At 33.9% G+C, this 15,515-nt stretch overlaps 1 protein-coding gene across 2 annotated transcripts in view; it reads right to left on the bottom strand.

Annotated features, from left to right (window-relative positions):
* LOC140060142 (D-aspartate oxidase-like) overlaps positions 1-14,660 on the bottom strand; it is a 29,943-nt gene extending 15,283 nt beyond the window's left edge. Inside the window, exons 1-2 of one of the 2 annotated variants that reach the window (XM_072106229.1) lie at positions 14,541-14,553; positions 11,289-11,398 (exon numbers count right to left, since the gene is read on the bottom strand). The gene's annotated coding sequence lies outside the window, so the exon portion shown is untranslated. Of the gene's footprint in view, positions 1-11,288; positions 11,399-14,540 lie in introns of both variants that reach the window. The other variant, XM_072106228.1, reaches the window with a different exon arrangement.
* Between the last annotated feature and the right edge of the window lie 855 nt (positions 14,661-15,515).

Here is a 15,515-nt window from a genome sequence, read left to right on the forward strand (position 1 = left end):
CGACACATTAAATCATTTAGGCATCTATGTTTTTAAATGGACGGCCATTTTTAACGTTAATCTGTGACACAATGTATCCCAAGGGTCAGATCTAATGCCGTATGTTTTCACATAATTACCATATCTACTGTATATATATAATGTAATTATTAAAATTTCATATAGGTCGATGTGTAACAGTTAAGAAAAAGAATTAGAATTATTAAATCTTGTTTGATTGATATGTTTTTTGTTTTTTTTTATATATATATTTCAAATTCAATACTACCTACCTTGTTTAAGTAGTACCTTATTAATTTTGTAATTGCTTATGAAAGATGAAAGAAAAAAATAAATGTTTACGTTGAATTGAATTGAATTGTAGAGGACCGGAATCGGAAATTTGAGGCATTGATGTCAATGGTATTTTCGTATCTCAAAGTCATGGGTAATAATAGTACAATGGAAAAAGAACTAGCCGTGTGACTCTTCGAGTTATTAAATCTCGTAGGGGGCGAATCGGAAATTGTTGGGATACTGTCTGGGGCAACTTAGATGGTAAAGTTGCTGTCAATGGTATGTACAATATTTAATAGTATACCAAAAGAAGCGAGTGCTTGTCAGTTTGGTAACCATTTAAATGCATTTAAATGTACGGTAGATACATGCCAGACAACATTCAACAAAAATTATGTAAACTAGAGGGGGAGCGAGCGAAGATGGTTTTCGGAATGATAATGACTCGGGTAAAAAGGTTTTAGAAGGACATTCTGGCTTGGACGTTTTCGGTCGGTTACCATTAAGCGCGACCACCAATAAAAGTGACCACCACGGTGAGGTATAAAAAGGACAACAAACAGGATGAACCCTGTTTGTCCTCCGGAAGCACTATACCGATCATGAGCGATTTGCCGTGTGGCTCTTCGTGTGATTAACTTAAAAGACACAACAGGCATTTTTGTGGGCTACTATACCCTGAGGCAACTTACAGGATAAAGTTACTGACAACGGTATTTTCGTATCCCAAAGTATAATAGTTACAATGTAAACGGAATTAGCCGTGTGGCTTTTTCGCATGAGTAAATCTTGTATGGCCCAACGGACATTTTTGGGCTACTGTTTGGGGCAACTTACAGGATAAAGTTGCTGTCAATGGTATTTTTGTGCATCCCAATGTGTAAACAGTTAGAATGCAAAAGGAATTAGCCGTGTGGCTCTTCGCATGATTAAAATCGTGTATGGCCCAACGGGCATTTTTGGGCTACTGTCCGGGGCAACTTACAGGATAAAGTTGCTGTCAATGGTATTTTTGTGCATCCCAATGTGTGACAGTTACAATGCAAAAGGAATTAGCCGTGTGGCTCTTCGCATGATTAAATCTTGTATGGCCGAACGGGCATTTTTGGGCTACTGTCTGGGGCAACTTACAGGATAAAGTTGCTGTCAATGATATTTTTGTGCATCCCAATGTGTGACAGTTACAATGCAAAAGGAATTAGCCGTGTGGCTCTTGACATTAATAACACCATTTTGAGTGGTCACTTTTTGGGCTACTGTCTCGGGCAACTTACAGGATAAAGTTGCTGTCATTGCTGTTTTAACACTGTATAAACATATTGGGACGATGTCCAACAACTTTTATCCGTGTGGCTTTTCACACGATTAAATCGATTTTTTACCCCCCTTATTTGGTGTCCCTAGGGAAAATTTACAGGATAGGACCCGGCAGCAATATTGATTATTGAATCTTAGCCATATATCTACGAAATCAGCCCATCAAACCTTTTGTGGCTTTTCACATGAATAAATTCTCTGGGCGCCGGGTCTATTACTTTGTTAAACAGAATGCCATACTGGGGTTGCTTATTTTGTAGGTTTATTTCATAGAAACAGATATTGCAATTTAAAATGTTAAGCTGAAGTTTATTATCAATTAATCAAATAGAAAGTCATCAACATCGTCTTGAGTTGACTAATATGGTTGTACAATGGCTTAAATATCGTAAATTCGTTGTGTGAGATTTTTTTACATACAGAAACAACACTTGCACTACAGGAGATTTTTGTAATCCGGGAGAAAAATCGGAGCACGATGTTAGGCCGGGAGACAAGTTTACCTAAATATATTGTTCAATCAGATGTTTTATTAATAATGTACTGTACAACTCGTTAATTTTACCTCACCTAATATAACTATTTGGGGAGTTGCGGGGGCAACGAAGCTACAGAGAATACATATTCTTAAAAAACGAGCGATCAGAATTATATGTAAAGTGCATTATCAGCATCCATTTGCAAATTTTAAAAACCTATTGAATATTTTTGACTTGTATGAGAAGTACACTCTGTATTTATGTTTCAATTCCGAATGGGCAATTTACCTGTTTCATTTAACTCTTTTTTTTTTACAAAAATGGAATCTGTACACGAGTATGGTACGCGGAAGAATAGTGATTTCCGTATTCCTCTAAAAACAACAAATATAGGACAAAGAAGTATTGCCTATAGAGGGGCAAATATTTGGAACCGTTTACCTGAAAACATAAAGTGTAAAACTAAAATCGGAAAATTTAAAAAGAAAATACAACAACTATTAATAAATAAATACTCACTCATGTAGAGTTCATTTTTGTTACTTTTACTTTTATTGTTTTATTTGCTAATTAGATGTCGGTATTTATAGGGTAATGCGTTTAAGAGCTTCGGCTCATTGCATACCTGTTTTGTATCAAATACGTTTTCCGTTCATTATGATTTAGATTAAACTTATAGAAATATTCTTTTAAAAGAAATACTGTATATATATTCTGTTGATACAAATAAATGTTACGTATACAGTAGTACCGCGAATGATGAAGTTCAAAATACAGGAGTCTCTTGGCTAAAATGAGTGTTGGCATGTATGGGCTAATAAACTCAGCTGTGTTCTCTTCCCAGAAATTTTTATATTAGTAGAGTAAATCCATTTCTGAAATTTGGTAGCATAAACATGAGGGGGGTAGGGGGGTGGGGGATGTCTCAAAAGAAAAGGGCACTTCTGAGACTGAGTATTTGAGCCACAGGCACATGTACTGTATATGTATAGATTTTAGATGACAATGAATAATAATAGTCATAAAATACAGACCATAAAATGCAATTGATAATTGATAGGTCTCTTTCCTTTTATCCATTTGACAATTGTTCACAGCTCAAAAGGTTTCTTTTTAAATGGCACACTACCCAAACAAAAAAACTCTGTTTTCGCCAGACTAGAAAGTGTCTTAACTTATTGTGTTAATGAACTCATTTTGATTAGTCAATTCACTTTACAACAATAGTTATGAATTTCATATCATACAATTATTAATAATTAATTATTAATTATTTTGCTACCATCATACCACCTTATTAAAACATATATTTTTTTATTTGTAAACATTTAGCCGGTATGTTTTTTTAAATTATAAATAACAAAATACTGTTTTTACTCTATTAAAACCCAATAAATGTTTTAGGTCCATACCTGTATCCTCATATTTATAAACAAATCAGCTTTTATTTATTTTAATATCAAAAAATGTATACCCTCCAAAAGTCCAAAAACATTTACATATTATTTGATCAATTGATGATTTTTATGTCCGTCACAGGATATTTTTAGGTGTATAATTATTGTTGAGGCAAATCATGTATAGACTGTTATTTATAAAGTTTTTTAAAATAGTTTTTAGTTTAAAATGATCATATGCGGTTGATTAAAATGCGAGTTACTGAAACCATATTGGAGCTGCGCCTTCTATGAAAGCAGCTGTTCTCCACAGCTATGTCTGAAATGTACTATAGGCCTATCCTGTACATGTTTTTGTGAAACGATGTATATAATTTGAGTATCTGCCGTTCATAATTCTATATTCCATCCATTACATTCATACAGTACCATAGGCCTAGGCCCGATAGATTGATTTATAAATAACAGCATATTTATGTTACTACCACTTATTTATTTTATCCTAAAACCATGCTTACGTAATTACAGTATTTGTGGTTACAAAATATGTAATACAGTAGGCGCGTCTACTGGTTTAACTATACATATTATTTAACGTTTTCAAAAAATTGCATAATACTGTACAGTATATAGACAATTTTTAAAACGATTTTCAAAAAGCACACACTACAATTCATTTAAACCTGTAAGATAAAATGAAAACACAAATTATTTATAGTCGCGAAAAGCTGCTGTCGGGTTACGTTTGTGTCGTCAGGATGGATACTCCAGATATAATATCTGTAGCGTTGTATCCAATGGATTGGTGTTGAAAAAGAAATATGAAAACAAGAACCTTTGTTGTAGTTTATTGCACAAATAACTAATGTAGTAAAACAAAACTGTAATCCTAATGCATAAATAAACCTGCACGAGTATTCGAACACTACATATAGGCCTAGGCCTACATAATCTTGGCGCCGCCAGTGTACTTACGGCTACTGCCAATAACAGTACGTACAATTCTTTTGCCGCTAATGTAGTTTTGTACACCTCCTTAAAATTACTAAAAATTGTTTCAATACTTCGTCTAACCTACTCACAGGTTGTCTAAAACATCCTGTAAGTGAAATGTAGCATACAATTGTAAAAAAATTTGATATGTTGTTTTATTTATAACTACAGTATTTTTAATCATTAATTATTTTTAAGCACCCTTCAGAAAACTGAAGGGTGCGTGAAAATCATCGCTACGGGAAGAAGAATGACGGCCGGCCATAACATGTGTACACTGTGGGCTTGTTCACCTAGTTGTGTTGTGTGTGTTATTGTAATATTTTTATCAAAAAAATTAAACTGCTTTAAAAACGAAATAAAAAATATTTACATGGGACTACATGTACAGTAATACACATAACATGATATTTATTAGGCGTCATCCGTTCACCCACCTTTTTTTCCCTTAGACTAAAGGGTTCACTCTAGTGGGTTTACCCAAATGGTTCTCGGGAACATGGCCAACGCCTCTGAAAACTTACTGTAGGCCTGGGTTTGACCTAAGTCTATATGCATGCGTGTTAGGTTTGAAGCTGTACTAAAAATTAGTCTGGTAAGATGTGAAATGTATGCCAATTATGATTGATTATGTAAAGACACACACAATGGAAGAATAAAGACTGTGTTTTTGACAGGAAGGTGTGTAACGACTTCGATAATTAAAGGTGAGCATCAAACTGGTAAATGAATTTCATAAACAGAGATTTTATTGAAATAAAGATTTTGCTTTTTAAATTAATACATAGTATCATATTACCGTCGTTTAATCGATCATGCTTTATTTGTGTTTTGCTTTTGGGGTGTGCACTAGCCACTATACTGATTTTAAAAGTAAAATAAAATTATCCTTAAATGTCTAATATTGTCATATTAAACTATCAACATTTTTCAGGGGCTTCGCCCTCATAATCTTTGTTGGCCCCGACCAATGACTGTTTGTAAAAAATCCTGGCGCCACCACTGACTATTGGGTGTCTAGAAAACTCAGATCTCAGATATATCTGACTTTTCTATATCTGGAAAACTCAGATAGCTGACTTTTCTAGATCTAGAAAACTCAGATATCAAGATCTGAGTTTCTACACAGGCGCGGATTTAAGGGGGGGGGGGCCACGGCCCCCCGTCATCAACACGAAAAAAAAAAATTGTAAATGAAAAAGTAAAAAAAAAAGTTTTTAGATTAGAAACTGGGTAACTTCTTTTGTCAGTCTGTTTTATTGCCGAAACACGATAGCTCAACAGACACGTTTAATATTTGTCTAGACAAAACAAAGCACACAACAGCGCGCGTTCGTGTGCGAACTATTGGTTAATATGCATGTACGTAACAAGTTTGATTTGCTTGCTGCCTCCACCGTCGTGACACACACTATCCATCATGTCCAAAAAACAGAAGGTGCAACATCTACCCTACTATTACTGTATAATAATAATAACACTGTATTTGGGCTATACTGCGATATTTTTGCTATAAAATAAGAGACCCACGGATAACTGATATGAATAGTCTAGAGTAGTAGAGTACTCTCTATCTGGTACTAGGCCGGCCTAGTAGTACTAGTAGAGGAATAGGCGCGTGCGCAATGAGCGGGGGAGGGGTTTGAGGCCGGGAACAAAGGTGAACGATCCCAACTTATTTTCATTGCGGTCCAAGCGTCGATATCTAGACTGTATCAAGTTACAAGGGCTTTATACGAATTAATTAAAGTTACAATTCTTCTATATTTAGAAGTTGGCCCAGCTCACGCCGCCGCGGGCGTCGATATCTGAATGCTACATCCAGGGACTAAAAATACGCCTTTTTTCACGAAACATGACAAACAATGCCGTGCAACAAAGCGTAACCAACAGAAATAACATAGCGTTTTCAGCCTATGCTTATACACTGTGGTGTTTTTTTCGATGGATTTTAAGCAGTGAAAAAAATTTTCAAATTTTTTTTCAATCACACATACTCTAGTAGCTAGATCAACTTTTGTATGCACGAATGAATGTAAATATGTATATTTCGAACAATTTGATACCAAATTTAAGTTTCTACGACCTGTACTTACAGAGATATGAAGATGCCCTGGTATGTGGGTCAAAGGTCAGAAATGGCATTTCTGAGCATTTTTGACTAAAATGCCCCATTAGATGGAATATAAATGCATGCCTGCTGAACATTTTGAGACCAAAATTGACTTGCTGCAACCAGTGGTTGCCGAGATACAAGTACTTTTTTTTATTTGTTCAAATAACCCTTGACCTTGACCCTTTGACCTTTTGTAACATTTTTCAAAATGTGTAACAAATAACAAAACATATATTTCGAACAATTTAAAACCAAATTCAAGTGTCTACGACCAGTAGTTACGGAGATACATACATGCCCTGGGTTGTGGGTCAAAGGTCATAAATGGCATTTCCGGTCATTTTTTAATAAAATGTCCCATTAGACTAAACTAATAAATGGTCAATGTGAATATACAAATGACAAAGAAAAAGCCGAAGCTTTTAATTCATTTTTCTCAAATATTGCAAATTCTTTTTCAAATACTCCATTCAATGGCAATGTTCAACCTTACAATGATTTCCTTCAGGGTAATTTTCCTTCATCATTATTTTTCAAACCTGTATGTGAACAAGAATTAGTAACATACATAAATAATTTAAAATCAACAGCTCCTGGTTTTGATAACATTGGTCCATGTATACTAAAGATATGTCCATTGGCATTAGCCATACCACTAACATTCATAATGAACATGTCTTTAGTAAAGGGTGTGGTTCCAAATGCAATGAAAATTGCTAAAGTTGTACCCATCCATAAAGGTGGTGAGGTCTCAAATATCAATAACTATAGGCCCATCTCCATCTTGCCAACTATTTCTAAACTACTTGAAAGAATAGTTTATGATCAAACTATTTCATTTCTTACAAAGTTTAACATCCTCAGCAATTCTCAGTTTGGTTTTCGTTCCCAACATTCTACAATACATGCCATCCATCATTCAATCCATAATATTTTGTCTGCTATTGATAATAAACAATTTACTTTAGGAGTTTTTATTGACCTGTCAAAGGCTTTTGATTGTATTTCTCATGATATTTTAATTAATAAGTTACGTTTCTATGGTATAAGAGGTATACCACTTAAGTGGTTCGAAAATTATTTAAGTAACAGACATCAATATATATCAATCAATGATATTGTCTCTGAGCTGCGGCCAGTTTCGTGTGGTGTTCCACAGGGATCCATCATTGGTCCGCTTTTATTTCTGTTATTTATTAATGATTTAAATTATATTAGTGATTGTGCTGAAATTGTTATGTTTGCAGATGATACAAGTTTATTTATTAATCATAAGGACATCTACCAAGCTATTATTTTAATGAATCAAGAACTTACTAAAATTGCAAACTGGTTAAAATCAAATAAGCTTTCGTTAAATATTAAAAAAACCAAATTTATTATTTTTCGTTCAGTTAATAAACTAATCCCCCCCTAAATTATATTACGGCATCAGCGAAATTGAAAGAACTAAAGCAACAACATTTCTTGGCATTTTTATTGACGAATACTTATCTTTTATTTCTCATATTAATACAATTTCATTAAAACTATTAAGAGTGGTCGGTGTCCTCAATAAACTTAAACATGCCTTGCCTTCCTCCGTTTTACTATTAATTTATAAATCACTCTTTTTGCCACATTTAATTTATGGTATAACCGTTTGGGGTTTTACTTCAAAAATTAATTTAAACCGTATTTATATTTTGCAAAAAAGAGCTTTAAGATCAGTTTATAATGTTCATTACCTCCACCATTCTGCTCCTCTTTTTGTCTTATCTAATACACTTAATATTTACGACTTACTTACAAAAAATGTTGCTTTATTTATGTTTAAATTCAAACATAATCAACTGCCCAGAATTTTTGATACTTATTTTCAAACTTTTAGTTCAGTTCATAATTATAATACCAGAAATAAATTTGATTATGCTTGTGATTGTTTTAATACGGAGGTTGGCAAGCATGATATAACTTTTCAAGGACCAAAAATTTGGAATTCTTTACCAGATGAAATTAAAATTATTAGGTTATATGCATGATATGCATATAACCTCTTGATTCTGTCAAAATCTTTATTTATTTATTTATTTATTTATTTATTCTTTCCTTAGCACTATTTTGTCCGTGCATTATCTTGGCATCAGTTTAATCTAGCTAAGTCAAGTTTTCAGAGTATATTCCTCATGGCCAGGAATCGATGTGGTTATATTTTCACGATGCGTAATCAAAAATTACGCGGTCTACGCGCGATTTTACGAAATCACGTTTGTAATCATATCTTCACAAGCATGAATCACAATTAAACAAAATTTGGTACTCATAAATTTCAGGTCATATTTCATCATATGGCAATAAAATTACGTGCGTAGCGCATATAACGCTTGTGTATGCGCGCTTAAAATGTTCAAAATTGTCAAAATTTATTTTCGATGAAATTAGAGTACGTTTCAGGCAATTTTAAGCGTTTAAAAAATTGCCATGAGTGCGCAGATTTTTGCACGCGCACTGCGCGTTATACGTTTATGCGCACTCTTTTTACCCGATTTCTGTTTTACAATCTTTCTTTAATAATATCATCATATTTGATTCAGGTTTCAACTCGAAATTGCGTTTTACGAGCACGTCAAAAGTGACTGGCTACGCACGTATAAGTTAACAAAATGGTGAAAATATGCTAAATTTTAAAATTAAAATATATCGTCAGAATGCAGGGGAACACCTATTTTTTATTTCATTTTCTTGAAGTGTATGTATCATATGTATGATTTATTATCAAATAAAGAGAACAAAAGTTGATTAAGTCATCATTAATTGCATATTATTATTAAATTAAAAAAAAATAATTTCGACAATCAAACAAATTATGACATTTTCTTAGCCCAAAATAACAAACTTAACATTAACTTTCTTCCTTCAAAAATTCATATATTAAAGTTAAAAGTATGTAGTTTGACAGTGCATCATTTGTATACATTTTAAAGATGTCATCATAGTAAAAAATTATAATTCATTTCGGTATGTAATAATCTATTTGCATCAAAGTGGTTACTGCATAGTAAATACACGGAGGAATTTTTCTCCAACTTTTAGTCAGTTGTGTACGGCTCGGTGTTCTGTGCTCGTGTCTATGGCATTCAAGGTACCGAGATCGAGTCTCACTTTGGGAAACGAAATAAGATTTTTTTTTTATTATCCGTATTGTTTGTTCAAATTTATTTCTTAGTGTATAGATTATACACATGATTTATAATGAAATCTAGATAAAAATTAACTTATGTCTTTATTATTATGTAACAACAAATGTGGTTTATGACATTATATGCATATGGATCTTTGATCGGATTGTGATACCGGCTATGGTGTTCGCGTTAGCAAGGTCCTATCATATATTATAAATAATTAAAGATTCTGAGAAAATCAATCAATCAATATATCTTTTAAAAATCAATTATCTTTATTTAAATCAATGCATATAACCTATAATTCGTCATAGTGACGAATTAAATCTAGTTAATTTTATATCTTCATTTAAGTTCAAACTACATGAATACCTTGTTTCTACTATTATTGTTTAAGTTGATCATATATCTGTCTTAAGTCAAATAATAACTGCATTTGTTAAGTTAAATGTCTTTTTTTGTTCATTATCATATATTATATATATTTCTTACCTTACCTTATTTTTAATTATGTTGCCAGGACCCCACATTTTAAAGCTTAAGCTTCCAGTGGGGTACCCCTTTTTCTCATTTATTATCTATTATTTTTAGAAAATGTTAACTGTATTTTGTTTTTATTTGAGAAATAAAAATTATTGATTGATTGATTGAAAAAATATAAATGTATACCTTCTGATTAATTTAAGACCAAAATTACCTCGTTGTGACCAGTGGTTGTTGAGATTTAAGGACATATTTATGTTTGGTCTTATGACCTTTCACCTTGACCTTTTGACCTTTCGCCACATTTTCAAAATGTGTAACCAAGCCAAATATGATTGTTGGACCACCCTAAACCAATTTCTGAAGTCAAATTCTCTGGACCTCAAAGTGCATACGAAAGTTGATCTAGCTACTAGAGTAACAGTGATGTAAGAAAATCTTTTAAGAACATGTTACTTACAGTAATTTTTTTTCTCATACGATCCTCCGTTGAAGAGTTACGATTTTTAAATTAACATGGTGTCCTGAAATCCCCTGAAAACGTTATGTTATTTCTGTTGGTTACGCTTCGTTGCATGGCATTGTTTGTCATTGATCGAAGATGTCTTCCGTTTCGTGAAAAAGGCGTATATGTAGTTACAACCAGGTGATATCCTCCCTTTGTAAGAATCGGCAATTCATTCGGAAAGCGCAGCGTATTAAAATGTTCATTTAGAAGGCGAGCGCAGAGAGATGCATATTCATAATATTCTCCCCTAAAATGGGACGAAATAGGACGCCCTCTCTCGGATTTTCAGAGAAAGTCTTTGGGAAAAATACTTTCGCCACTGTGAACAGGTGTGCAAGACCCTTTACAGATGATTGAATCAGGAGTGCGTTAGTGATCTCGAACACCATAAAATGCATTTTTTGTCTGTGCTTCCCCCAGTGTATTTTCTCTCTACGATCGCGTGTGCCCCCCCGCAAAAATAATCCTGGATCCGCCCCTGCTACATGTTACAATAATAGTAAGAAAACGTACACAGTAATCAGTTTTAATAATACTCTAGTATTTCAAATGACCTACCTTCTGATTAATAATGGAATGATCCAAATGACCTACCAACCAATCATACAGTATGATGATCCGAGTTTTCAGATATCTTTTCTAGATCTGAGTTTTCTAGAAACCCCTGACTATTCTATTATATGACATTAAAATGGCATATTCAACAAAAAAAATTAAAATAATTATTTTTTCAGGGGGACAATACATTTTTAATATTATATTAAAACATGGAGGTATATTTCTATATTCAGACGAAGTAAAATTAACTAAAAATGAAATCATATAATGATTAATTTGAAACATCTGTGATCTAGGCTGCTAGTAGTACTAGAAACGGGCCTACTAGGGATTACGGTCGAAGCGGCTGCCAACTAAAGCGGCCGCTAGTTCAATAACGGTAATCTGTATGGAACGCCGTGTGCGCTTTGATTGTCGTTGTTTTGTAATCTTTGATTGTCATTGTTTCGACAGGTTTTCTTTACCTCGGACATAAATAACAATCTACATTATTATGTAATTTAATCTCTTTTTTTTTACAGATTGAATGTGATACGCGTACGTTCTTTTAAACGAAATGGCGAATCGATGATTACTTTGTTTTAACTGTTGTAAATGATATACATATGTTTAATAAAGTCTATAAAATACATTGTGGTGTTTATATTGATAATAAGAATTATATAAATAAATCAATCAATAAAGTATATCAAAATATATAAATATATTAATAATTAAAAATATTTGTTATTGTATATTAATTAATTAGTAAAGTAACTAGTAGTGTTCGCAATCATAATTTAATTACAATAACATGATGACAGCAATTTATTTAATATCCTACACTATTTTATTACTTCAGATATTAAATATTGATCAATTGAAAATGAGTTTTAAATACTAAAATAAGATGAAAGTGTCTGTTTGATACGGTAATTAATTACGCGAATTTCTGCTAATAACTCGACTGACGGCCAGCAATAGTGCTGCTGCACATTAGGTGCGCATCCCATGTTGCTTTATTGAAAACACAAACAATGTATTACAATGGAATAACACTTGAATGTATAACACACCCTATTACTAATAATAAAAACGAAGATTCGATAGTACAGTATGTAAATGAGATATAAATATTCGGCAATACCGTACATAAATTATTATTGCAATACTGTATAAAGATTCGATAGTATGTATTGTAAACAAGATATAAATATTTGGCAATACCGTACGTAAATTATTAATGCAATACTGTATAAAGATTCGATAGTACTGTATGTAAACAAGATATAAATATTTGGCAATACCGTACGTAAATTATTATTTAATGCAATACTGTATAAAGATTCGATTAAGTCTGTAAATGAGATATCAAGATTCGGGAATACCGTACGTAAATTATTAATGCAATACTGTATAAAGATTCGATAGTATGTAAAAATGAGATATAAAGATTCGGCAATACCGTACGTAAATTATTAATGCAATACTGTATAAAGATTCAATAGTACATATGTCAAATGAGATATCAAGATTCGGCAATACCGTACTGTACGTAAATTATTAATGCAATACTGTATAAAGATTCGATAGTATGTAAATGAGATATAAATATTCGGCAATACCGTACGTTATATTAAACTGGCGGCCGCTTTGGTTGGCGGCCGCTTCGACCATACTCCGCCTACTAGTACAGGTAGTGCACATCATACGAATTAGGCCAAATAAAAAAACATACTTGTTAAGCGTCACCGCCCGCTCCTGATTGTCCAGCCGCCTCTCTTTTTATTTTATTTTTTTTTTTACCGATATACAACGGAAAGTTCAGCGGCCCGGCCCAGCTCCAGAGTAGGGCTCGAAATTCACGCTAGCAAACTAGGATTTTGCTAGTAGATTCTTCATAATTGCTATTTGAAAATTTCAAAACTAGCAAATGTTTGTTAGGCTAGTGTAATTTTTGAAAAATACGTACTTTTTAGCTTAGACAACGCTAGCCGCCGATCGCTCTATGTCGACAACGGCAATTTGGTGAAAACAATTGTTTCATTTACACGCCGCCGATTTACGTCAAGGAAACGCGAATAGCACCGCGAATCATGTAATGTGGTAAACAGCAAGCTTTTTCCCCAACACATTAAATCATGTGCATTTAGTACGTCGCTGAGGATTACATCATCAGTCACGTGATTACAGAATACGCGATTATCAATTTAGGGATTTAACGAAATAAATATTTTGCCTACACAGTGGTCGAAGCGCGTTTTTTTATAGGTTCGTAAATAGGAAACACCCCATACATAATGGACTCTACCAATTTTGTTTACGATGATCTCGCGCTCGAGATCGGCACACCACGAGGTCCTGTTGGGCGATGGGTTTCCTTATGCCTGGTTTACCTGTGGAATAATTACATACACTTTTTGAATCACAACTTTAAATACTGATTTACACAGCAATTGGCAAAGGATTCATCAAAGAAGAATGAATACGTTGAATAAAAATTCACTTAAGAAATGCCGTAAGCTGTTTTCAAACTATAAATCAGCCCACTATTTAGTATTATTGAGACCAAATCATGCTTCTCGTGATAGGGAATTTCCTGGATAGATGAGTCGAGCGAGAGACGGCGGATGGCCGATGAGTGAGGTGGGGGTAGCAGCTTGGACGGATTAGTTAGCCTAGGGCCTACAATTTCGCTTGGTGGCAATTAAATTTAATGTTTTAATTACGTCTGGATATAAACAATACAAAACTCAATTTTGTCATAAGCAATAATATTTCATACATAGTCAATTTTGTTCTGTTTCGCATTTTAAAAGTTTGACGTTTCGTCCAAAAAAAAGTGGGGCAAAACGTCCACCGCGCAAAAATATACCTCTATAAAAAGTAAAAAAAAAAAAAAAAAAAAAAACCGTCCCCCCGCCCCTGAAAATTTATGAGGGTGTGACGCGGCTTAACAAGTATATTTTTTTATTTGGCCTTAGCGCGGCCACAAAAAATAAAAACCCAAACAATATCAAACGTACGGTAACCGATAATTATATTATATTAAAAAAAAGCGTATTTAAGCGGCGCGCCATACAAAAATTCCGGATGTTGATATTGCGAACAAAATTAGACGAGATTTCAAGCGCGACCGCTTTTATCTGTCGTTGTCACCGTGCGAAACAGCAGTACCGACGACCTAGATGAAGGCCTAGGCTGCTACACCACTAATTAATAATAATATAATCAGCTACGATCGATGAAGACCACTTTGTTGATTTTACATACCTCCTTCTGGACCCCTCTGAACCATTAAGGAAAAATAATCTTTAGCTTATTGCTTAGAAAAGCATCCAGAACTGATGAGATGATTGCAACAGCCAACAGTGACAATTTGCCATCTTCGCGTTAGGCCTATTTATTATGGCTGTTTGACTTGCTCCAACCATGCATGAAGCTCAAGGTGGCTCAAGTACATGTTACTTATGAAACGCCATATGTGCCAAAATATTCATCTATATACTATACTATATCATGGATTAAAGAATAGAAGGATATGCATCGACGTGAGATCAAGGGTTCCTTGACTCTCGCCGACAGACCGCGGACCGCCCACAATGTTACAGTTTAATTAACCGCATGGCAACAACGAAACGGTCGCGTGCCTAATATATTTTTTACGGCACATGTGCAACGACATTTAACCTTGTTGGCTACGCTTCTTTCGCGCGTTCTTTGTTGCACTGTATGTATTCATACATATTTGAACAGTATAATCAGTGGCGTAACGGCTATGTGCGCTTACTGGCTAAACCCAAAGGCCCTGAAGCTTGGGGCCCATGAGCAGTGCCCAGAGGAACAGGCATAAAATATGTCGAAAATGCTAAAAACGTCCGAGGCCTCAATCTTTGAAACTTGGAGGGCCACTTAGGTTTCCTAAACAAGTGGCTTCAGGCCTCTGCCTCACGCCACTGAGTATAATGTTTATTGAAAACAGTTAATATTAAATTACATTGTATATTATTAATTGTGAAGACCCTAGTGTAGGCCTACGTCTTCATCAATTAGGCCTACCAGATAAAAACAATATACTATATTGTTATTGGCTTAGAATTGTAGATGCTATAATTGTAGTATAGGTTTCTGCCGCGATTGATCTACGCTAATGTTTTTATGACAATAAAGTACCATTTTATGACCTGTCTGTAGTAGTAGCCCTACATCTGAGACAATAACTATTTGTTGTCTCAGCCTACATGTAAA

The sequence above is a fragment of the Antedon mediterranea genome, chromosome 10, assembly GCF_964355755.1.
Source record: "Antedon mediterranea chromosome 10, ecAntMedi1.1, whole genome shotgun sequence".
In the NCBI taxonomy this organism is placed as follows: domain Eukaryota; kingdom Metazoa; phylum Echinodermata; class Crinoidea; order Comatulida; family Antedonidae; genus Antedon; species Antedon mediterranea.